Source organism: Diabrotica virgifera, chromosome 9 (assembly GCF_917563875.1).
Source record: "Diabrotica virgifera virgifera chromosome 9, PGI_DIABVI_V3a".
In the NCBI taxonomy this organism is placed as follows: domain Eukaryota; kingdom Metazoa; phylum Arthropoda; class Insecta; order Coleoptera; family Chrysomelidae; genus Diabrotica; species Diabrotica virgifera.
The window spans coordinates 98,268,495-98,294,362 of NC_065451.1; positions in this window are offsets into that span (position 1 = coordinate 98,268,495).

A 25,868-nucleotide genomic window follows, 5' to 3' on the forward strand; every position below is an offset into this window, starting at 1 on the left:
TTAATCTCTACTTTTATAATATGTGATAGATAAAGTCTTCAGGCTATCTGATTGATAGAAATAAGCCGTAAGTTGTTTGTTAAGTTGCCTCATTTGAGTAACAAAATACTCATTTTTAGAGGGTTATATAAGGTAGATAGAGGCACGGGCCAAGAAAATCTCCAATGAAACGTTATTATTTATATAAAAAACTGCCTGTAAAAAAATTTTTGTACAATTTAATATATACCCCAAAACGTGTCAGCACTTTGAAAATCCGTAAAAACCCCATTTTTACAAAAATGTCTATTTTCAATCTGTTTTATCTCCACTTCTGCTGAACGGATTGTAACTCACAAAATATAATTTTAAAGCCCTTTTTAATACCTTTAAACTGTCGTCCAGAAAATGAAAATCGGATTAAAATTAGATTTTTGACAAATTTTTGAAAATAGTAATTTTTTGAAATTTTTAGCGTTACTTAAAATGGTCCCAAAAATCAGGGTTATTGACTAAAGCCTTGAAATTGTCACTGAAAAAACTACTTAAAATTACAAAGACAATGACGTTTGGTAAGTCAAAATCGGTTAAATGGGAGCCGATATACAGCCTGTCAAATATACGGCAAAAACGACCTTTTTTGGGTCTTTGACGGGCCCTATCTAGGGCTCTAAGGCCCCTAGGGGTCTGTAACTCTCAGGATAACGTTTTTTAAATAGGTCCAATAACATACTAAAATTTGAAGAAAATCCGAGGACCCTCCCCACAAAATTCACCGAAAAGTAGAAATATTGCTCATATATATATATATATATATATATATATATATATATATATATATATATATATATATATATATATATATATATATATATATATATATATATATAACTAAACGTTCAATATTGGGTTTGCAGCAATAAAAAGTGAAATGTGTACTCTTGTAAATTTTTTTATTCCAAGCTTTCGGACATGGTTATGTCCTTCATCAGGGAGCTACAAATGTGATGAATAGTTTGTTAACGTTGGTATAATTAATTAAAAAATTCGCTACTTACAAACTTATTGAGATTGTATCATCAATGATGTTATATTATAATGTTGATAAAATTTATCACAGTCTGTCATCTTTGTTAAGTCTAAAACTTACTCCTATATTTAAAATCAAAAATTGCTTTACATTCACAACACTTAATTATTATAAAACCATGCCATGACATTGTTATTCTTAATTTTATTATATCGCCATTAGTTTTTGTCACGACAATCAAGTAGTTTTTATTATTGGCTTTTCGGAACTCTCCGTGTGTAAATTTAAAAATATTCGAATTGACAGATAAAAACTCCACACCCACAATATCAAGCAACTGGCAGTACAGCAAATTATAGGCCTATCATTGGGTGTATTGTGGCAATATAAATTATTTTATATTTGTTAATATTAGAAAGGAGTGAAGCTTTAACCTGCCAATTCTTCAATACAAAGCTTTTCAAACTAACATAAAAAAATTATTTAGGTCATAATTCTAACAACGTTACAATTGATTGAGTTTTTATTTTGTATGACCCCAGTATCTGTGTGTATAAAAAAATTACTAAATTTTTAAACAAACTTCAATGAAAAAAAAATTATCTTTTGAAAAAATCCTTCAAAAACTTTCTTTCCCTTAAATGTCCATTGATAAATTATTGGTTTTGTTATTGTTGCATTTATCTAGTAGTAACAGATAGGAGAACATTTCATTTAGATGACCAATATCCGTTCTATGATTCATTGCATTAATATCTTGGCAAATGTAGGCCATTTCAAGAAAAAGTCTTTTGGTGATGTTACTTTCCTGTTCTACTACTTTGATGTTATTATAATCTATGCGATGCCCATTTTTAAATGCATGTTCACCCAATGCACTTCTTTCAGGATGTAGTCTATTATCAGACTTGTGGGATGTCATTCGGTCTTTAAGGCATCTTGATGTTTGACCATAGTATACTTGTTCACATGATCCGCACGGTATACAATAAACAACATCCGTTAAGGACAAGAGTGAGGATTGGTCTTTGAGTTTAGAAAAAACTTTGTTCACTGTTAGTACTGTTTTAAATGCAATTTTGATATTCTCAATAGATGAAAAAATTCTACTAAGTTTAAGGCAAATATCCTTAATATATGGAAGCGATACATATCTAATTGCGGTTTGTTTTGGTAAAGGATCTACAGGTCCTATCATATCTTGTGATAAAGATATATTTTCCTCGTTTCTTAAAAGACTACTTGAATTTTGTGGAGTGTTAAACAAAATTTTCTGTAGTAGTGTACTTGGGTATGAGTTTTCAATGAATAGGGTATAAAGGATTTTTAGATTTTTTGTATGGAAAGTGGTATCGCTGATTTTAAGGACACGATTTTTCATTTCTTTAACTAAATTAAGTTTCATTGAATATTTATGGTATGACCAAAAATTGAGATATCTACCCGAACTGATAGGTTTTCTATACCAATCAACCAGCAAATGGGTACCTTTTCGTATCAATTTGGTATCCAAAAAAGGTACTGAACCTGTAGCATCTTCACGTTCTAATGTGAATTGAATGTAGGGGTTGTAACTATTAAAATACCAAAGTATATCGTTTATGCCCGTGCTTGGTAATGCTAGTATTATGTCATCAACATATTTTTTTATAAAATGAAATTTATAAGGTAGAACAAGGATGATGGTGTCAAGTATGTGGTCCATTACATAACAGGAAATTATTGGTGATATAGGGTTCCCCATAGGTGTACCAAAAGTTTGTTTGTAAAATTTGTTGTTAAATGAAAAATAATTATTTTCGAACAGAAAAGTTAACAGTTTGAACAAAGTGTCTTTATCAATGTTACAATGTTGAGAAATAATCTCCCATCTATTACTAATGGCAAGTATACATATATCTAGATAAACATTGCTAAATAAGGACACTACATCTAGGCTCGCAATAACGTAGCCTTCTGGTAATTGTATGTTGTTAAATAATTTATTCACTTGAAATGAGTCTTTAATATAGTATTCATTCTCACAGTTATATGCATTCGTTAAAATATCTGTTAAGTAGTTAGCAATGTTTTCTGTAGGTGTGCCAATAGAGGCTAAAATGGGTCTAACAGATAATGGGGTTTTGTGTACCTTTGGTAGACAATAAAACTTTCCAGATATACCTTTATAGTTAGATAATTTCTTTTTTGTGGCCTCATCTATTTTTTGATTGTCAAACAACGATTTTACTACTTTATTACATTTTTGTTTAATCGATGAGGTTGGATCATTATGTAATGTGGTATATGATGTATCATTTTCAATTATAGCAACAGAAAGATCTAAATACTTTTGTTTTTCCAAAATAACAGTGATGTTACCTTTATCTGATCTTGTGACTATCAAATTGGGATTTTCTTTTAAGAATTTTTTAGTTTTTATTAACAAAAGATTAAATATTGAGTTATTGAGTTTGGAATTGTTGACTGAGTTCGTTAAAATATTAACTGATCTTGCTGTAAGGATAGTTTTAGTGTCTTTATCAGATACATTTATAAGAATGTTGTCAATGTCTGCTAAAATTCTTTTTATAGAAATATCTTTACCAATTTGTGGTTGGATACTAAACTTAGGACCAAGAGACAGAAATTTCAAAATATCATTTGGTATATTAACATCAGAAAGATTTTTAATCCATCTAGGATTAGTTTTGAGTTTAGAATCTAGTTCTTTATTTAATAATTTATTAAATTTTTTAAGATTTTTTTCTTTCGTCTCATGAAAAGTTCTGTTGTAGGTTCTAAGTTGAGAACTGTAAAAATGATCAAAAATGTCACTATTAGTTAAGTTTGAAATTTCTAATTTTAATGAACTGTTTAATGACTCAAATTTTTTTATTAATTTGTGATTATTGCAAATTTCTGAATTTAAAAGTTTGTTTCCTAACCTGAATTGCTTTTCTTGTGTATTCTGGAGGTCTTGGCCATATAGGAGGTTTTGAACTGGCTTTATGGCTTGTTGGATGTGTGGAGGTAACAATCCTGTTTTTCTACATTTTAAAAGAAAACATCTGTGGTTATATTCCTTGGCAAGTTTGATGTGATTTCGTGACCATGATTTCATTTTATCAACGGCTAAAGTTCCAAAAGTAGATCGAATCTCTTGGTAAAAACCCATACCTGTAGTTAACAATGAACCAAAAGTATTTGCTGACAACGTAAGGAAGTAAACGTTCAATATTGGGTTTGCAGCAATAAAAAGTGAAATGTGTACTCTTGTAAATTTTTTTATTCCAAGCTTTCGGACATGGTTATGTCCTTCATCAGGGAGCTACAAATGTGATGAATAGTTTGTTAACGTTGGTATAATTAATTAAAAAATTCGCTACTTACAAACTTATTGAGATTGTATCATCAATGATGTTATATTATAATGTTGATAAAATTTATCACAGTCTGTCATCTTTGTTAAGTCTAAAACTTACTCCTATATTTAAAATCAAAAATTGCTTTACATTCACAACACTTAATTATTATAAAACCATGCCATGACATTGTTATTCTTAATTTTATTATATCGCCATTAGTTTTTGTCACGACAATCAAGTAGTTTTTATTATTGGCTTTTCGGAACTCTCCGTGTGTAAATTTAAAAATATTCGAATTGACAGATAAAAACTCCACACCCACAATATCAAGCAACTGGCAGTACAGCAAATTATAGGCCTATCATTGGGTGTATTGTGGCAATATAAATTATTTTATATTTGTTAATATTAGAAAGGAGTGAAGCTTTAACCTGCCAATTCTTCAATACAAAGCTTTTCAAACTAACATAAAAAAATTATTTAGGTCATAATTCTAACAACGTTACAATTGATTGAGTTTTTATTTTGTATGACCCCAGTATCTGTGTGTATAAAAAAATTACTAAATTTTTAAACAAACTTCAATGAAAAAAAAATTATCTTTTGAAAAAATCCTTCAAAAACTTTCTTTCCCTTAAATGTCCATTGATAAATTATTGGTTTTGTTATTGTTGCATTTATCTAGTAGTAACAGATAGGAGAACATTTCATTTAGATGACCAATATCCGTTCTATGATTCATTGCATTAATATCTTGGCAAATGTAGGCCATTTCAAGAAAAAGTCTTTTGGTGATGTTACTTTCCTGTTCTACTACTTTGATGTTATTATAATCTATCCGATGCCCATTTTTAAATGCATGTTCACCCAATGCACTTCTTTCAGGATGTAGTCTATTATCAGACTTGTGGGATGTCATTCGGTCTTTAAGGCATCTTGATGTTTGACCATAGTATACTTGTTCACATGATCCGCACGGTATACAATAAACAACATCCGTTAAGGACAAGAGTGAGGATTGGTCTTTGAGTTTAGAAAAAACTTTGTTCACTGTTAGTACTGTTTTAAATGCAATTTTGATATTCTCAATAGATGAAAAAATTCTACTAAGTTTAAGGCAAATATCCTTAATATATGGAAGCGATACATATCTAATTGCGGTTTGTTTTGGTAAAGGATCTACAGGTCCTATCATATCTTGTGATAAAGATATATTTTCCTCGTTTCTTAAAAGACTACTTGAATTTTGTGGAGTGTTAAACAAAATTTTCTGTAGTAGTGTACTTGGGTATGAGTTTTCAATGAATAGGGTATAAAGGATTTTTAGATTTTTTGTATGGAAAGTGGTATCGCTGATTTTAAGGACACGATTTTTCATTTCTTTAACTAAATTAAGTTTCATTGAATATTTATGGTATGACCAAAAATTGAGATATCTACCCGAACTGATAGGTTTTCTATACCAATCGGGTAGATATCTCAATTTTTGGTCATACCATAAATATTCAATGAAACTTAATTTAGTTAAAGAAATGAAAAATCGTGTCCTTAAAATCAGCGATACCACTTTCCATACAAAAAATCTAAAAATCCTTTATACCCTATTCATTGAAAACTCATACCCAAGTACACTACTACAGAAAATTTTGTTTAACACTCCACAAAATTCAAGTAGTCTTTTAAGAAACGAGGAAAATATATCTTTATCACAAGATATGATAGGACCTGTAGATCCTTTACCAAAACAAACCGCAATTAGATATGTATCGCTTCCATATATTAAGGATATTTGCCTTAAACTTAGTAGAATTTTTTCATCTATTGAGAATATCAAAATTGCATTTAAAACAGTACTAACAGTGAACAAAGTTTTTTCTAAACTCAAAGACCAATCCTCACTCTTGTCCTTAACGGATGTTGTTTATTGTATACCGTGCGGATCATGTGAACAAGTATACTATGGTCAAACATCAAGATGCCTTAAAGACCGAATGACATCCCACAAGTCTGATAATAGACTACATCCTGAAAGAAGTGCATTGGGTGAACATGCATTTAAAAATGGGCATCGGATAGATTATAATAACATCAAAGTAGTAGAACAGGAAAGTAACATCACCAAAAGACTTTTTCTTGAAATGGCCTACATTTGCCAAGATATTAATGCAATGAATCATAGAACGGATATTGGTCATCTAAATGAAATGTTCTCCTATCTGTTACTACTAGATAAATGCAACAATAACAAAACCAATAATTTATCAATGGACATTTAAGGGAAAGAAAGTTTTTGAAGGATTTTTTCAAAAGATAATTTTTTTTTCATTGAAGTTTGTTTAAAAATTTAGTAATTTTTTTATACACACAGATACTGGGGTCATACAAAATAAAAACTCAATCAATTGTAACGTTGTTAGAATTATGACCTAAATAATTTTTTTATGTTAGTTTGAAAAGCTTTGTATTGAAGAATTGGCAGGTTAAAGCTTCACTCCTTTCTAATATTAACAAATATAAAATAATTTATATTGCCACAATACACCCAATGATAGGCCTATAATTTGCTGTACTGCCAGTTGCTTGATATTGTGGGTGAGGAGTTTTTATCTGTCAATTCGAATATTTTTAAATTTACACACGGAGAGTTCCGAAAAGCCAATAATAAAAACTACTTGATTGTCGTGACAAAAACTAATGGCGATATAATAAAATTAAGAATAACAATGTCATGGCATGGTTTTATAATAATTAAGTGTTGTGAATGTAAAGCAATTTTTGATTTTAAATATAGGAGTAAGTTTTAGACTTAACAAAGATGACAGACTGTGATAAATTTTATCAACATTATAATATAACATCATTGATGATACAATCTCAATAAGTTTGTAAGTAGCGAATTTTTTAATTAATTATACCAACGTTAACAAACTATTCATCACATTTGTAGCTCCCTGATGAAGGACATAACCATGTCCGAAAGCTTGGAATAAAAAAATTTACAAGAGTACACATTTCACTTTTTATTGCTGCAAACCCAATATTGAACGTTTACTTCCTTACGTTGTCAGCAAATACTTTTGGTTCATTGTTAACTACAGGTATGGGTTTTTACCAAGAGATTCGATCTACTTTTGGAACTTTAGCCGTTGATAAAATGAAATCATGGTCACGAAATCACATCAAACTTGCCAAGGAATATAACCACAGATGTTTTCTTTTAAAATGTAGAAAAACAGGATTGTTACCTCCACACATCCAACAAGCCATAAAGCCAGTTCAAAACCTCCTATATGGCCAAGACATCCAGAATACACAAGAAAAGCAATTCAGGTTAGGAAACAAACTTTTAAATTCAGAAATTTGCAATAATCACAAATTAATAAAAAAATTTGAGTCATTAAACAGTTCATTAAAATTAGAAATTTCAAACTTAACTAATAGTGACATTTTTGATCATTTTTACAGTTCTCAACTTAGAACCTACAACAGAACTTTTCATGAGACGAAAGAAAAAAATCTTAAAAAATTTAATAAATTATTAAATAAAGAACTAGATTCTAAACTCAAAACTAATCCTAGATGGATTAAAAATCTTTCTGATGTTAATATACCAAATGATATTTTGAAATTTCTGTCTCTTGGTCCTAAGTTTAGTATCCAACCACAAATTGGTAAAGATATTTCTATAAAAAGAATTTTAGCAGACATTGACAACATTCTTATAAATGTATCTGATAAAGACACTAAAACTATCCTTACAGCAAGATCAGTTAATATTTTAACGAATTCAGTCAACAATTCCAAACTTAATAACTCAATATTTAATCTTTTGTTAATAAAAACTAAAAAATTCTTAAAAGAAAATCCCAATTTGATAGTCACAAGATCAGATAAAGGTAACATCACTGTTATTTTGGAAAAACAAAAGTATTTAGATCTTTCTGTTGCTATAATTGAAAATGATACATCATATACCACATTACATAATGATCCAACCTCATCGATTAAACAAAAATGTAATAAAGTAGTAAAATCGTTGTTTGACAATCAAAAAATAGATGAGGCCACAAAAAAGAAATTATCTAACTATAAAGGTATATCTGGAAAGTTTTATTGTCTACCAAAGGTACACAAAACCCCATTATCTGTTAGACCCATTTTAGCCTCTATTGGCACACCTACAGAAAACATTGCTAACTACTTAACAGATATTTTAACGAATGCATATAACTGTGAGAATGAATACTATATTAAAGACTCATTTCAAGTGAATAAATTATTTAACAACATACAATTACCAGAAGGCTACGTTATTGCGAGCCTAGATGTAGTGTCCTTATTTAGCAATGTTTATCTAGATATATGTATACTTGCCATTAGTAATAGATGGGAGATTATTTCTCAACATTGTAACATTGATAAAGACACTTTTTTCAAACTGTTAACTTTTCTGTTCGAAAATAATTATTTTTCATTTAACAACAAATTTTACAAACAAACTTTTGGTACACCTATGGGGAACCCTATATCACCAATAATTTCCTGTTATGTAATGGACCACATACTTGACACCATCATCCTTGTTCTACCTTATAAATTTCATTTTATAAAAAAATATGTTGATGACATAATACTAGCATTACCAAGCACGGGCATAAACGATATACTTTGGTATTTTAATAGTTACAACCCCTACATTCAATTCACATTAGAACGTGAAGATGCTACAGGTTCAGTACCTTTTTTGGATACCAAATTGATACGAAAAGGTACCCATTTGCTGGTTGATTGGTATAGAAAACCTATCAGTTCGGGTAGATATCTCAATTTTTGGTCATACCATAAATATTCAATGAAACTTAATTTAGTTAAAGAAATGAAAAATCGTGTCCTTAAAATCAGCGATACCACTTTCCATACAAAAAATCTAAAAATCCTTTATACCCTATTCATTGAAAACTCATACCCAAGTACACTACTACAGAAAATTTTGTTTAACACTCCACAAAATTCAAGTAGTCTTTTAAGAAACGAGGAAAATATATCTTTATCACAAGATATGATAGGACCTGTAGATCCTTTACCAAAACAAACCGCAATTAGATATGTATCGCTTCCATATATTAAGGATATTTGCCTTAAACTTAGTAGAATTTTTTCATCTATTGAGAATATCAAAATTGCATTTAAAACAGTACTAACAGTGAACAAAGTTTTTTCTAAACTCAAAGACCAATCCTCACTCTTGTCCTTAACGGATGTTGTTTATTGTATACCGTGCGGATCATGTGAACAAGTATACTATGGTCAAACATCAAGATGCCTTAAAGACCGAATGACATCCCACAAGTCTGATAATAGACTACATCCTGAAAGAAGTGCATTGGGTGAACATGCATTTAAAAATGGGCATCGGATAGATTATAATAACATCAAAGTAGTAGAACAGGAAAGTAACATCACCAAAAGACTTTTTCTTGAAATGGCCTACATTTGCCAAGATATTAATGCAATGAATCATAGAACGGATATTGGTCATCTAAATGAAATGTTCTCCTATCTGTTACTACTAGATAAATGCAACAATAACAAAACCAATAATTTATCAATGGACATTTAAGGGAAAGAAAGTTTTTGAAGGATTTTTTCAAAAGATAATTTTTTTTTCATTGAAGTTTGTTTAAAAATTTAGTAATTTTTTTATACACACAGATACTGGGGTCATACAAAATAAAAACTCAATCAATTGTAACGTTGTTAGAATTATGACCTAAATAATTTTTTTATGTTAGTTTGAAAAGCTTTGTATTGAAGAATTGGCAGGTTAAAGCTTCACTCCTTTCTAATATTAACAAATATAAAATAATTTATATTGCCACAATACACCCAATGATAGGCCTATAATTTGCTGTACTGCCAGTTGCTTGATATTGTGGGTGTGGAGTTTTTATCTGTCAATTCGAATATTTTTAAATTTACACACGGAGAGTTCCGAAAAGCCAATAATAAAAACTACTTGATTGTCGTGACAAAAACTAATGGCGATATAATAAAATTAAGAATAACAATGTCATGGCATGGTTTTATAATAATTAAGTGTTGTGAATGTAAAGCAATTTTTGATTTTAAATATAGGAGTAAGTTTTAGACTTAACAAAGATGACAGACTGTGATAAATTTTATCAACATTATAATATAACATCATTGATGATACAATCTCAATAAGTTTGTAAGTAGCGAATTTTTTAATTAATTATACCAACGTTAACAAACTATTCATCACATTTGTAGCTCCCTGATGAAGGACATAACCATGTCCGAAAGCTTGGAATAAAAAAATTTACAAGAGTACACATTTCACTTTTTATTGCTGCAAACCCAATATTGAACGTTTACTTCCTTACGTTGTCAGCAAATACTTTTGGTTCATATATATATATATATATATATATATATATATATATATATATATATATATATATATATATATATATATATATATATATAACAAAGGAGCACTCGTAAGTGTAGGGTTTTATCGGTCAAGTGGGTGAAAAAAGAGACAAAGAATTCAGCTACTTCATCTATTTATTGAAGACGTTTCGTCTACTGCTCAGTAGACATCATCAGTTCATCTACAAAAAGAGTGGTATAAGAAACAACATCCAAAAGAGAGGTAAAAAAGCACTAGCGTTACCTTAAAAAGACATGTAGCAAAAGATAAGATGTACATAGTAAAAAAACCTTATCCATGAACCAACGTAATGTAAAAGTATATAACATTTAAGTGTATAGTTAATATTTAAAAAACTTTAGTACAGCCAAAGACAAGACCATGTGGTAACAGTCACATATAAAAAACAAGTGTAAAAAAGCCGGCTTGCTTTTTTAAAGTCAAGAATGAACCAAGAAAAAACCAGATTCACACTTCCAAAAAATTTAGTAGTATTTAAGCATACTTCATTTTAACTTTAGGTAACATCATGAAATAAGTAGAATGCTAATATGCAACTTTGAAAATTTAAAGTTAAATAGTTACCAGCAGGTCATCCGAGCCCAACTGACACACAAAAGAAAATGGAGTTTGAATTATCAGGTGTAAACTGACATCTCGCCAAGAGGCAGGCAACCTTTAAAAGATTTATAACAAAGAGTGACTGACAACTGCAGTGCAGCGCGGTAAAATTTAAATTGATGTAATTAAAACAGTTATATAAGTGTTTAAAAAGTGAAAGTAATATCAAGAAGTAATCAAGGGATGTACCTTATACCTCGTAGACAAGAATCACAGTTTAATTTGAACAAGTGAGGGCACTTCACACAATTATATGGAAAAGTGCCTACGTTAGTACTGGTAATCCAGTTAACTAACTAATATATTAGATATTACAACAGTATAACTCCCATATATCGCAGCTCAAAAAGCAAGAAAAAATATGCAATAATTTAAGAAAATTTATAAATCAGTTTAGCAAAATGTAATTTATAATTAATATCAATAATGCAAAATTTTATCCTATGGAAAATTTTAAATTGTTCAATCTATTAAGTAAACTGTTATTATCAAAAAAAGTGGGAAAAGCTTGAAAAAACCACCAAAAACTTTTTTACAATAAAATAATTTAAGTGTAATAACATCGACTGATTCCGCAAGATCAATATTAAAGAAGTGGGAAAAGCCTGAAAACCACAAAACTTTTTTACAATATAATAATTTGAGTGTAATAATACCAACTAATTCTGCAAAATCAATGCATGGTATATTTGACTCAAGTTACTGATGTCAGTTCTCTTGTTAAGTACATTAGAGGTTTTTAATATGAAACACATCTCTAAGAACTGTCTTTTCGACAGGTTGCGTTCATTGCAAAGGATCTTGGCTTCATCAAAGTCCACCTTATGTTTTGTATCTATTGCATGTTGGGCTAAGGCACAAGTTGGTTTTTTCAAATTGATATCACTACGGTGTGAAATTAAACGTGATTTTAGAGCTCGCTTTGTCTGCCCTACATAACATGCGTCACATTCAGCACAAGGTATGTGGTAGACCACATTAACTTGTTCCAAAGGGGACAAGGGTGTTTTAGTCTTAGAGAACAAATTTCTGACTGTTCTTGCGTTCTTAATTGCAATCTTAACAGGAATATTATTATTTTTATATAGTTTAATAAGTTTATCAGTAACCTGAGGAAAATAAGGAAGTGAAGAAAACTGGGAAACAGGAGTCCCAAGATTAGTAGTAGGCAGAATTGTGATGTTAACAGTATTATTCGATATTGATCTAAGTTGGTCACCATTGGGTATGTCGTTCAGAGAAGAACCGTAGCTTTGGGAAAAAAGAAATTTATTGATAAGGGAGGAAGGGTAGGAATTATCTACCAATATACTTCTGAGTAGCAGAAGGGATTCCCTTCGATTAACCGGATGTGTCAACCTATGTAGCCTACAGCTTAAAGCTTTAATAAGATTTATTTTATATTTAAAAGGATGACAAGAATGGTAGTTGAGAAACCTATTAGAGGCCATTGGTTTCCTATACCAACTTGTACAAAGTGTGTTATCTCCACTTCTAGTGACACGCATGTCCAAGAAGGGGATACTATGGTTGTTGGGGTCCTCGAGTTCACATGTGAACTGCAAATGAGGATCAAACCCATTAAAGATGGACAAGGTGGCCTGAGTCTTGTCTGGTGGTAAGGCTAGTAATAGGTCGTCCACATAACGTTTAACAAAAGGAACTTGAAAATCTAAATAACCCAGACGGTCAGAAACTAAATCATCCAAAACATAATTCACTAGGATGGGTGAAATCGAGGAACCCATTGGTGTCCCAAAAATTTGTAAATAAAATTTGTCGTTGAAGACCAAAAAATTAGTGTCAAACACTAATTGGAGCAATTCTGCAAACACTTCCCAGGAAACTGGAGAATTAGGTTGGATAATATTCCAATGATTTCTTAGTGAAGTAAGGACACTAGCCAAGGGAAGGTTAGTAAAAAGTGAAACTACATCAAAACTCACCAAAATATAACCATGTGGTAGCTTAAAGTCATTAATAAATTCACTAAATTGAAAAGAGTCAACAATGTTGTAATCATTATTGTAATTATAAGATTTTGACAAGATATCAGTCAAAAATTTTGCAATATGTATGTTAGGTGAATTAATTGAGGAAACAATAGGCCTCATGCTCAATGTGGGCTTGTGAATTTTGGGCAGACAATAAAATCTTGGAGCATAACCATCATAATTATGTATTGACTTAGCTAAAGTTTGATCTATGATCTTAATATTTTTTAAGTGAGTAATGAATTTATTAATTTTGTTAGAAAATTTTGAACAGGGGTTTGAAGTAAGAGGTTGGTAGTACCTAACGTCATCTAACAATGATTGACTGAGGCTGATATATTGATCTTTATCCATAAGAACAGTGGCATTGCCTTTGTCACTGGTGAGAACGAGAAGATTAGGGTGGGTTTTTAAAAACGATACCGTTTCCCTATAAATCTTATCAATTTCAGATATGGATTGCCTAGGGCGGTTGGTATAATTCAACAGAATGTTATTAGAAGATGACCTTAGGGAAAGAAGATCAGCATTGTCTGCATGAGACAATATATTTTCTACATCTGCAAGGGTCCTACTGATTGAATAATCTTTGAAGGTAGGTTCCAGACCAAATTTAGGGCCCAAAGATAATAGCTTTAGAATATTTTGAGGAACATCCACATTAGAAAGATTCTTTATCCAATTAGGATTAAACGGAATTTTGTGGAAGTCTGGTGCACCCAATTTATCAAGCTTACTCTGTAGATGTAAAATAGTTTTTTTATAAACGAAATTAAATTTCTTGTGTAAAGAGGTCTCAAACCTATCTAACAAAGATGCAGGTAAAGTGTGATCTAAGAAATCAGTGACATTATTTATTTGACCAAAAATGAATTTAATATCTGAATGAACCTTCGATATATGGAAATTAAGTAATCGTGCCCTCACCTGTCTATTAACTTTCATTCTTGACTTTAAAAAAGCAAGCCGGCTTTTTTACACTTGTTTTTTATATGTGACTGTTACCACATGGTCTTGTCTTTGGCTGTACTAAAGTTTTTTAAATATTAACTATACACTTAAATGTTATATACTTTTACATTACGTTGGTTCATGGATAAGGTTTTTTTAATATGTACATCTTATCTTTTGCTACATGTCTTTTTAAGGTAACGCTAGTGCTTTTTTACCTCTCTTTTGGATGTTGTTTCTTATACCACTCTTTTTGTAGATGAACTGATGATGTCTACTGAGCAGTAGACGAAACGTCTTCAATAAATAGATGAAGTAGCTGAATTCTTTGTCTCTTTTTTCACCCACTTGACCGATAAAACCCTACACTTACGAGTGCTCCTTTGTTATATTGGAATTGACGGTCGTACTCCTTTATGATATATATATATATATATAGCATCATTTTCAATATATATATCCTTTAAATAACAGCTGACTTTTTAGATGAAAATGGGGTTGAAGTTTATTGGGTATCCAGCTGAATAAAACCAAGTGGTACTCTGTTTAACAAAACGTTATATTTCGCTGATTTTCGTCAGCATCATCAGACGAAAGCTACAATATTTAAAAATGGTACAATTTTATAGTATGGTTTTTTACAATTTTTATCTTACCTAATAAGATAAAAATCTCACTAAGACCTATTGTTTCAACTATCAACTCACCAACTGAACATATTGCCAACTTTATTAAAGACATTCTAACTGCAGCATATAATTTTAATAATGAATACTACATAAAAGATCCATTTGAAGTAAAAACAACATTTAATGGATTACAACTACCCACTGACTACGTTCTTGTAAGTTTGGATGTCGTTTCTCTTTTTACTAACATCTATTTAGACGCTTGCATAAGATCCATTAACAAACATTGGTCTGACATAACTAAACATTGTAAAATCGATAAAGATACCTTCTTAACACTAGTTAACTTCCTATTCAACAACACATACTTCTCTTTTAACAACAAAATATATAAACAAAAAATAGGCACTCCCATGGGAGGGTGTGTAAGTTCTATTCTAGCCACATATGTTATGGATGATCTTTTAGATATAGTCATCCCTGTTCTTCCATTCAGAATAACATTTTTAAAGAAATACGTTGACGACATAATATTAGCCCTTCCAAAAGATATGATAAATGAACTCTTATACATCTTCAACGATTTCGACCCACATATCCAATTCACAGTTGAAACTGAAGACAAACATCAATCAGTTCCATTTCTTGACACCAAACTAATACGTAACAATAACAACGTAATAATAACAGATTGGTATAGAAAACCTATTAGCTCCGGAAGATATATCAACTATTGGTCATATCATAAACATATCACAAAAATTAATCTTATAACACAAATGAAAAATAGAATCTTACAAATTGCAGATCAATCATTCCATAACAAAAACTTAAAAATTCTTCATCAGCTTTTTCTAGAAAATTCATACCCAAACACATTACTTACTAAACTACTATTCAATACAACAAATGATACATTATCTGTTACACAAACTAACCCTAATCACACACCACAAAACATTAACCCTATAGTACACACCACTACCAACACCACATTACCCACAATTAAATACTTTAAATTACCATTCATACAAGACTTAACACCTAAACTTACACGAATTTTTAAATCAATTGATGATAATATTAAAATCGCTAATTACACAGTTTTAACAATCGGTTCCATTTTCACCAAAATTAAAGATAAAACACCTAAAGACCAATTATCTAACATAATCTACTGTATTCCTTGTGGAAGTTGTAATAAACAATACATCGGCCAATCGTCTAGACACCTAAAAAGCCGTATAACTTCACACAAAAGTGACAGTAGATTATACCCTGATAGATGTTCCCTTGCAAAGCACGTACATGATGAACAACATATAATGAACTACAACGAAACAAAAATACTTGCAATAGAAAATAATCTTAACAAAAGACTATTCCTCGAGATGGCATTTATCAGTCAAACAGATAATTTAATAAATAAGAAATCAGACGTCGAACATCTAAGTGAAATTTATGCTTATTTATTACAATTAGAAAAATAACATCAAATTTATAACACATTTTTAATATATAATTAACATAATAAAAAATAATATTAAATTTTTAAACTAAAAGACAACCGATATGTTAAATTTCAATTAAATAAACCTTTATGATATTAGCGATATATAACTAAACTATTTTCCTACATAAAACACTTAATAACATTCAATATTTAATATGTCTAGTACTTCATCTGATTGACATTAATCAACTTCAAATAAAATTTTCATTCTTGTCAATATAAAACTAATTTCAATTAATCCTATTACATAATTAACTAAATTTAACCCACATTTTATCAAAATTGCAGTATCTCGATGTCATCTAAATATCATCTAAATACCATCAACCTCAATTAGGTAAGATAAAAATTGTAAAACCATACTATAAAATTGTACCATTTTTAAATATTGTAGCTTTCGTCTGATGATGCTGATGAAAATCAGCGAAATATAACGTTTTGTTAAACAGAGTACCACTTGGTTTTATTCAGCTGGATACCCAATAAACTTCAACCCCATTTTATATATATATATATATATATATATATATATATATATATATATATATATATATATATATATATATATATATATTGTTATATTTCTATTTGATATGAAAATTAAAATTAGATAATTATAAACAGAATTCAATTTAATATAAAATATTTTCAATTTTCTCAACCACGGGCATATAAATTTAGAACAACCTGTATACAACAAATTGTTATATTTAATTTTAAGAAGTGATTAAATAAGACTCAAGTGAAATCGATAATAGGTAATTATGTTTGTTCGCGGAAGGATCGATCATTAGCCGATGCTAAATAAGACTAAGTGGAAATAGAGAATAGGTCATTAAAATTTGTATATAGTAGAAAGTAATTTTAGAATGGGAATTAACTATTTTCTTTGAAATCCATTAAGCATATTTAGAAAGTTTAAAAATTGGTTTTGAGGAATACTGCGAATGAGAGTTGGTGGTGGAATTTTGATTTGTGAATCTGGAAGGGATATTTAGAAAGTAGGGGAATGAATGACAAATAGAGATCAGAATGTTTTGAGCTGTCGAGAAGTGAAGTCGAGTCGTAGACGGTAGTGTACGGAGAGTGAAAAAGCCGGTGTAGTTCCGTGAGTGTGGAGTATCTATCGTAGAACGAGAGGTAGGCCAGGTTGAGAGTAAAAGAACCTCCTTGAGCCAAGAGTTCCCGGTAGCTGATTGCAGTTTCGAAAAAGGTAGAACACAGCATCACGACAGAAGCAGGAAACGAGAGCTATACGAGCTAGTTTCAGAGGAGAACATTACTGGAAGCCAGGACGAGGTTTTGATTGCAGCCAAGGATAGCAGGAAACGGGTCTTGTGTGAAGACATTCTCAGTGCACCAGAAAAAGGTCAGTCTCATTTGTTTGGACATGAATGTATGGGTTTTTCGTAGTAAATACCACATTTAAAATTGAAGAAACATAATCAATAATATCAGAAAAGCTTCATCAAACTTAAATAGAATTGTTGCTAATAAATCATAATAGTTAAATGTTAATAAAAACTTTCAATTGGAAATCAAAAGGAAATAAGATTCCCATGTGTAAATGTTATGTTTAAGAATAATAAGATATAGCCAATATTAAGCAGTGATTGCCATTTAAATAAAATAAACAATATTTTGATTACAATTGTAACCCATATGTGTTATTATTTTACTCTTTTCTTTCCTATCCCGATTAGGAACCATTAAGAAATACTTAGAAGCCACGTATGTAAGAAATTAATTTTATAAATAGCCCTGAGATTAAAAACATATTGATATGTGATCTGGTAAATTAATTAGATTATTAGTAATGCATTGATTAAATTAAATGACATATAAAATTATCATCTCATATCAATAATCAAGATCACAACAACTGTCGTCCAACGTGGAGGGCATTGTAAAGTATTTCTAGTGGCAAATTTGAAGGATAGAAAGAGTAAAGCCGGTATTTGAAAATTTATATGCCTGTGGTAAAAAGTGAGATACTTACATTTGATAACATAAAATTTTAGATCTCTTTAGGTACAAATTTTACATAACTGATTTAATATTTTATTTTTACGATATTTACATTTGATATATTTATTGACAATTTATAATATTTGGGTGAGAAAAAGTCGTCTTGGTAACATACTAGTAAAATTTTATATTTGGCGGGGACAGTACTTCTTGAAAACAAATGTCTGTGACAAGAAGCCAAAGCAAAGACAACAAAAAACAAAAAGAACATTCAGACCAAGAAGATATTTTAGACACGACAATCATGGCATCAGAACAGCAAGAATTATCAGGAATAGATAAAATATTACAAATGATGCAACTCCAGTCACAAAGAATAGAACAGAAAATGGATGAAACACAACAAAAATTGGATCAAAAAATGGATGAAAATCAACAGGAAACAAAACAAGCCATAGAAGAAAACAACAGAAATATAGAGAGTATTAAGAAGGAAATGGTTAAAAAAATAGAAGAGATTGCAGAAAAGAGCGAGAAACAGGAGTTAGAGATTAAAGAAATCAAAATCAAAATAAAGGAGGTAACGAATTGCCAGAAAAAAGAAATAGAAAATGTGGAAAACAAGTTTGAAAACGCTATTCAAGCAATCAGAGAAGAAATGGAAAGAAAGATTGCGGAAATCAATATTCAACAAAATGTAGGAGAAAGAACAGAAAATGTTATACATAGCACAGATGACGTGAAGATAAGGTTTGGCGGGGATGTAAGAAGATTACACCCAGTGCCGTTCATAAATAGCCTGAAAAAGAAAATACAGCACATCGGAAATTTCGAAACAGCAAAAGAAACTATCAGAAACCATCTAAAATATGAAGCAAGCCTATGGTTCGATTGCAAAGAAGAAGAATTTGACAGTTGGCAACAATTTGAACAAAAATTTTTGAATTATTTCTGGGGAAAAGTCCAACAATTGGAAATTAACAAGGAATTGCAAAATGGGAAATACAATGATAGGATGGGTATATCAGAAAGGACATATGCATTACAAATTTACTATAACGCAAAACATCTACAATATAATTACTCACCGGAACAATTAGTCGAACTGATTGCAAGACATTTCGAAGAAACGCTGGAAGACCATATCACATTGCAAAACTACAAAGACAGATAGTTTATGCCAATTCCTACAAATAAGAGAATCACGTTTAAGAGAAAGAAAATCAAGAAGGTCGCGAGAAGATTACAGGCTCCGAGAAACACAGGATTACAGAGATAGAAATCAAAATAGGAGGGACTATACAAGACGAGAATTTAATCCCAGAAGGGAAAACGAAAATAGAGACAACGGAAGAGGAAATTATGAACAAAGAAATAGGCAATGGAATGAACAGGGATATCGAGAAAACCGAAACAGATCCGACAGACCAAGAGAAAATAGAAGAGAAGTAAATAATACCCAGACAGATGAATATGACGGAGAGAGACATTATGACGAAAATATAAACTACGATGAGCAACCGGCGTTTTTTCACGACGGCGCTCACTAAAAACCAAAAATCAAACAGGAATCTTTTGTAACCCCAAGGAGTTTATTAAATTGGCAAGAAACAACGAAAAGAAAAATGGAGTTAATTTAAAATTTGTGGATGGATTTATCAACGAGAAACCAATTAAAATTATGATAGACACTGGATCTGAAATAACATTGGTCAACAGAAAACTAATAGAAGAAGTTAACTTAACAAATTTAATTTACAAAATACCTAGGGTAAATTTAGTGGGCGCAAACAAACGGACATTGGCAACTATAAATGAAGGCATACGAGTAATGGTACGACTGGGTAAGAAGATGTATGCACTACAATGTGTAATAATGCCAAACATGTCACATGACATGATAGTAGGAGTTGACGAATTGGCAGAAAAACATGTAGTGATAGATTTTAAAAATAATACGATAAATCTAACAGAAGAAAAAGAAGAAGAACAGGACAAGGAACAGGAGAAACAAAATACGGACGAATCAGGTAAAGAACAAACAGTGGAAATGAATTTGACAACGAAGCAAGGACAAAGAAGAAAAGGGAGAAAAAGTCAGAAAAAGACAAAAGAAAATGAAACCTGTGGCTCCTCAAAAGAAGAGTTGAGCCCAGAAGAAGAAAAATTGAGAGTATCAAAAGCAAAAGAAAACTGGGATTCCTCAAAAGAAGAGATGAGCTCAGGAGAAGAAGAAATAAAGCTAACAAATGAAAGCGAAAAAGATATGATCGAAACAGTGGTATTTGAAGAGGAGGCATATGAAAACGAGGATGCAGAATACACGGTAAAAGTATGTGAAAAATCTGAGGAAAAAGACAGAAGATTGATATGGGAAAAAGGGAAAGACAACAGAATAGCCGACACTTTAACACAGGATGAGGACACTGAAAATAAGGAAACAATTACTCTACAGGTGGGACTAATTAGAGTAATACAAGAAGAAGGGGTATAAGACGTAGATTAAAGTAAGGAAATATACAGGGAGTTGGTTTTGCCCTCGAGAAAATTTATTTAAAAATGCAGATAAATTTTATCGAATACAAGGCGGGGATTTGTTATATTTCTATTTGATATGAAAATTAAAATTAGATAATTATAAACAGAATTCAATTTAATATAAAATATTTTCAATTTTCTCAACCACGGGCATATAAATTTAGAACAACCTGTATACAACAAATTGTTATATTTAATTTTAAGAAGTGATTAAATAAGACTCAAGTGAAATCGATAATAGGTAATTATGTTTGTTCGCGGAAGGATCGATCATTAGCCGATGCTAAATAAGACTAAGTGGAAATAGAGAATAGGTCATTAAAATTTGTATATAGTAGAAAGTAATTTTAGAATGGGAATTAACTATTTTCTTTGAAATCCATTAAGCATATTTAGAAAGTTTAAAAATTGGTTTTGAGGAATACTGCGAATGAGAGTTGGTGGTGGAATTTTGATTTGTGAATCTGGAAGGGATATTTAGAAAGTAGGGGAATGAATGACAAATAGAGATCAGAATGTTTTGAGCTGTCGAGAAGTGAAGTCGAGTCGTAGACGGTAGTGTACGGAGAGTGAAAAAGCCGGTGTAGTTCCGTGAGTGTGGAGTATCTATCGTAGAACGAGAGGTAGGCCAGGTTGAGAGTAAAAGAACCTCCTTGAGCCAAGAGTTCCCGGTAGCTGATTGCAGTTTCGAAAAAGGTAGAACACAGCATCACGACAGAAGCAGGAAACGAGAGCTATACGAGCTAGTTTCAGAGGAGAACATTACTGGAAGCCAGGACGAGGTTTTGATTGCAGCCAAGGATAGCAGGAAACGGGTCTTGTGTGAAGACATTCTCAGTGCACCAGAAAAAGGTCAGTCTCATTTGTTTGGACATGAATGTATGGGTTTTTCGTAGTAAATACCACATTTAAAATTGAAGAAACATAATCAATAATATCAGAAAAGCTTCATCAAACTTAAATAGAATTGTTGCTAATAAATCATAATAGTTAAATGTTAATAAAAACTTTCAATTGGAAATCAAAAGGAAATAAGATTCCCATGTGTAAATGTTATGTTTAAGAATAATAAGATATAGCCAATATTAAGCAGTGATTGCCATTTAAATAAAATAAACAATATTTTGATTACAATTGTAACCCATATGTGTTATTATTTTACTCTTTTCTTTCCTATCCCGATTAGGAACCATTAAGAAATACTTAGAAGCCACGTATGTAAGAAATTAATTTTATAAATAGCCCTGAGATTAAAAACATATTGATATGTGATCTGGTAAATTAATTAGATTATTAGTAATGCATTGATTAAATTAAATGACATATAAAATTATCATCTCATATCAATAATCAAGATCACAACAATATATATATATATATATATATATATATATATATACACGAATTTCTCTATTTTTGGGTATAGAAGTCAAACTGGGGTATTAAAGTACACTATTATCCAATATTCAAGCTTTCGGAAATGTTTATTTCCTTTCTCAAGAATTTCTACAATGCAATAAGATAAAATTTAGAACATATGTATGAAAGAATAAAAAATATTAGTGAGTAACTTACCAGAATTTAGATTATAAAAGAATGTTGATTACAGTACATAATTAAAAATACTATTACTAAAACGGCTGTTTAACATTTCAAAAAACATAGAAACAATAAAAATTCTTCAGAAAACATTTTAGAAAAGATTAAAAAATTGATTAATTTTGAAGTTTTGATCTAATTTTGATTGACTTTTTAAAATTTATTTATAAATTCTAAATACATGGCTGACAAAGACTAAATGTAACTATGGTCATAGCATATCGTTGTCTACATCTACAAGGAATTGAAAACATTTTTTGATAATAAAAATAAGGAAATGTTTAAAAGCAAAAAAAAATAATTTTAAATATTGGTGATATTAACTAATTTTGTTAACCTTTAATGCCAAATTATAAAAGTGTATATTAGAAAAAAAAATTATGATTTGATATAACTATGATTATTTTTCAAAAGAAAGGATGTAATTATAAATTTTGCTAAGATTGTCAATTTCAGATTTTTTGTTCATTGTGTTCGAACCTTTGCTGATATGAACCATCTCAAGAAAAGTACGTTTATGTTTATTGTTTTCAATATCTAATATTTTTGGATCATGAAAATTCATAATGTGGTTATTTTGAATAACGTGTTCTGCTAAGGCATATGAGGGTTTAAGAATTTTACAATCACTTTTATGAGATGTTATGCGACTAGATAAATTTCTACCGGTTTGACCAATATAAACTAAATCACAGTTTGTACAAGATATGGAGTAGATAACATTGCATTTTTCTAGAGTGTTAAATTGTTGTTTAGTTTTAGTATATAGTGAATACAAAGTTTTTATATTTTTAGTTGCTATCTTTATTCTTTTAAATTCGTTAAAAATCCCTTTTAGTTTTGGAGTAAGATTAGGTATAAATGGAAAAGAGTAATAAAGAGTTGTTGTGGGATTATTTGCAGTGTTATTATTGTTAGCTTGAGCAACAGATAAGGGGTCAATTGTATTCGAAATATGCAAAGAAGGAGTGTTAAATAAGAAGTTATTTACTAATTTCAATGGGTATGAGTTTTCAACTAAGATGTTACGTAATTTTAAAATTATTTATATCTTTGACTCTAACATATTTATTTTTAACGACCAATACTATAAGCAACTATTTGGCACTCCAATGGGATCTTGTATATCACCAATTTTATGCAACTTCGTATTAGATGATTTGGTATCATACTGTCTTGATAAATTAGAATATCACGTTCCTTTTGTTAAGAGATATGTGGATGATCTAATATTAGCACTTCCTAATAATAAAATCAATTATACTTTACAACTTTTTAATAGTTATAATGAACATCTGCAATTTACTAACGAAGAAGAGGTAGACAACACCCTACCTTTCCTTGACATGTTGATATTGAGATGTGACAACAATATCCTTAAAACAAAATGGTATAGAAAACCAATGTGTAGCAATCGTTACATAAGCTATTATTCTTGCCATCCGACCAAAATGAAGTATAATTTAATAACAGCATTAAAAAATCGTGTTAATAGACTTTCCCATCCTCAGTTTGTCCAAGAAGATCTTTTAAAATTACGTAACATCTTAGTTGAAAACTCATACCCATTGAAATTAGTATAACTTCTTATTTAACACTCCTTCTTTGCATATTTCGAATAAAATTGACCCCTTATCTGTTGCTCAAGCTAACAATAATAACACTGCAAATAATCCCACAACAACTCTTTATTACTCTTTTCCATTTATACCTAATCTTACTCCAAAACTAAACGGGATTTTTAACGAATTTAAAAGAATAAAGATAGCAACTAAAAATATAACAACTTTGTATTCACTATATACTAAAACTAAACAACAATTTAACACGCTAGAAAAATGCAATGTTATCTACTCCATATCTTGTACAAACTGTGATTTAGTTTATATTGGTCAAACCGGTAGAAATTTATCTAGTCGCATAACATCTCATAAAAGTGATTGTAAAATTCTTAAACCCTCATGTGCCTTAGCAGAACACGTTATTCAAAATAACCACATTATGAATTTTCATGATCCAAAAATATTAGATATTGAAAACAATAAACATAAACGTACTTTTCTTGAGATGGTTCATATCAGCAAAGGTTCGAACACAATGAACAAAAAATCTGAAATTGACAATCTTAGCAAAATTTATAATTACATCCTTTCTTTTGAAAAATAATCATAGTTATATCAAATCATAATTTTTTTTTCTAATCTACACTTTATAATTTGACATTAAATGTTAACAAAATTAATTAATATCACCAATATTTAAAATTAATTTTTTTTTTGCTTTTAAACATTTCCTTATTTTTATTATCAAAAAATGTTTTCAATTCCTTGTAGATGTAGACAACGATATGCTATGACCATAGTTACATTTAGTCTTTGTCAGCCATGTATTTAGAATTAATAAATAAATTTTAAAAAGTCAATCAAAATTAGATCAAAACTTCAAAATTAATCAATTTTTTAATCGTTTCTAAAATGTTTTCTGAAGAATTTTTATTGTTTCTATGTTTTTTGAAATGTTAAACAGCCGGTTTAGGAATAGTATTTTTAATTATGTATTGTAATCAACATTCTTTTATAATCTAAATTCTGGTAAGTTACTCATTAATATTTTTTATTCTTTCATACATATGTTCTAAATTTTATCTTATTGCATTGTAGAAATTCTTGAGAAAGGAAATAAACATTTCCGAAAGCTTGAATATTGGATAATAGTGTACTTTAAGGCCCCAGTTTGACTTCTATACCCAAAAATAGAGAAATTCGTATTTCCTTGTAAGTCAATTAAGATACTGTATATATATATATATATATATATATATATATATATATATATATATATATATATATATATATATATACAGGGTGTCTCGAAAAGATTGGTCATAAATTATACCACAGATTCTGGGATCAAAAATATGTTTATTGAACCTAACTTACCTTAGTACAAATGTGCACATAAAAAATGTTATAGCCCTTTGAAGTTAAAAAATTTAAATCAATTTTTTTCAATATTTTGAAAACTATTAGAGATTTTTTTTTGAAAATAGACGTGTGGCATTTTTATGGCAGGAACATCTTAACAAAAAATTATAGTTAAATTTGTGCACCCCATAAAAATTTTATGGGGGTTTTGTTCCCTAAAACACCCCTAAACTTTTGTGTATGTTCGTATTAAATTATTGTTAAAGTATTATTAGTTAAACACAGTATTTTTAAAACTTTTTTGCCTCTTAGTACTTTCTC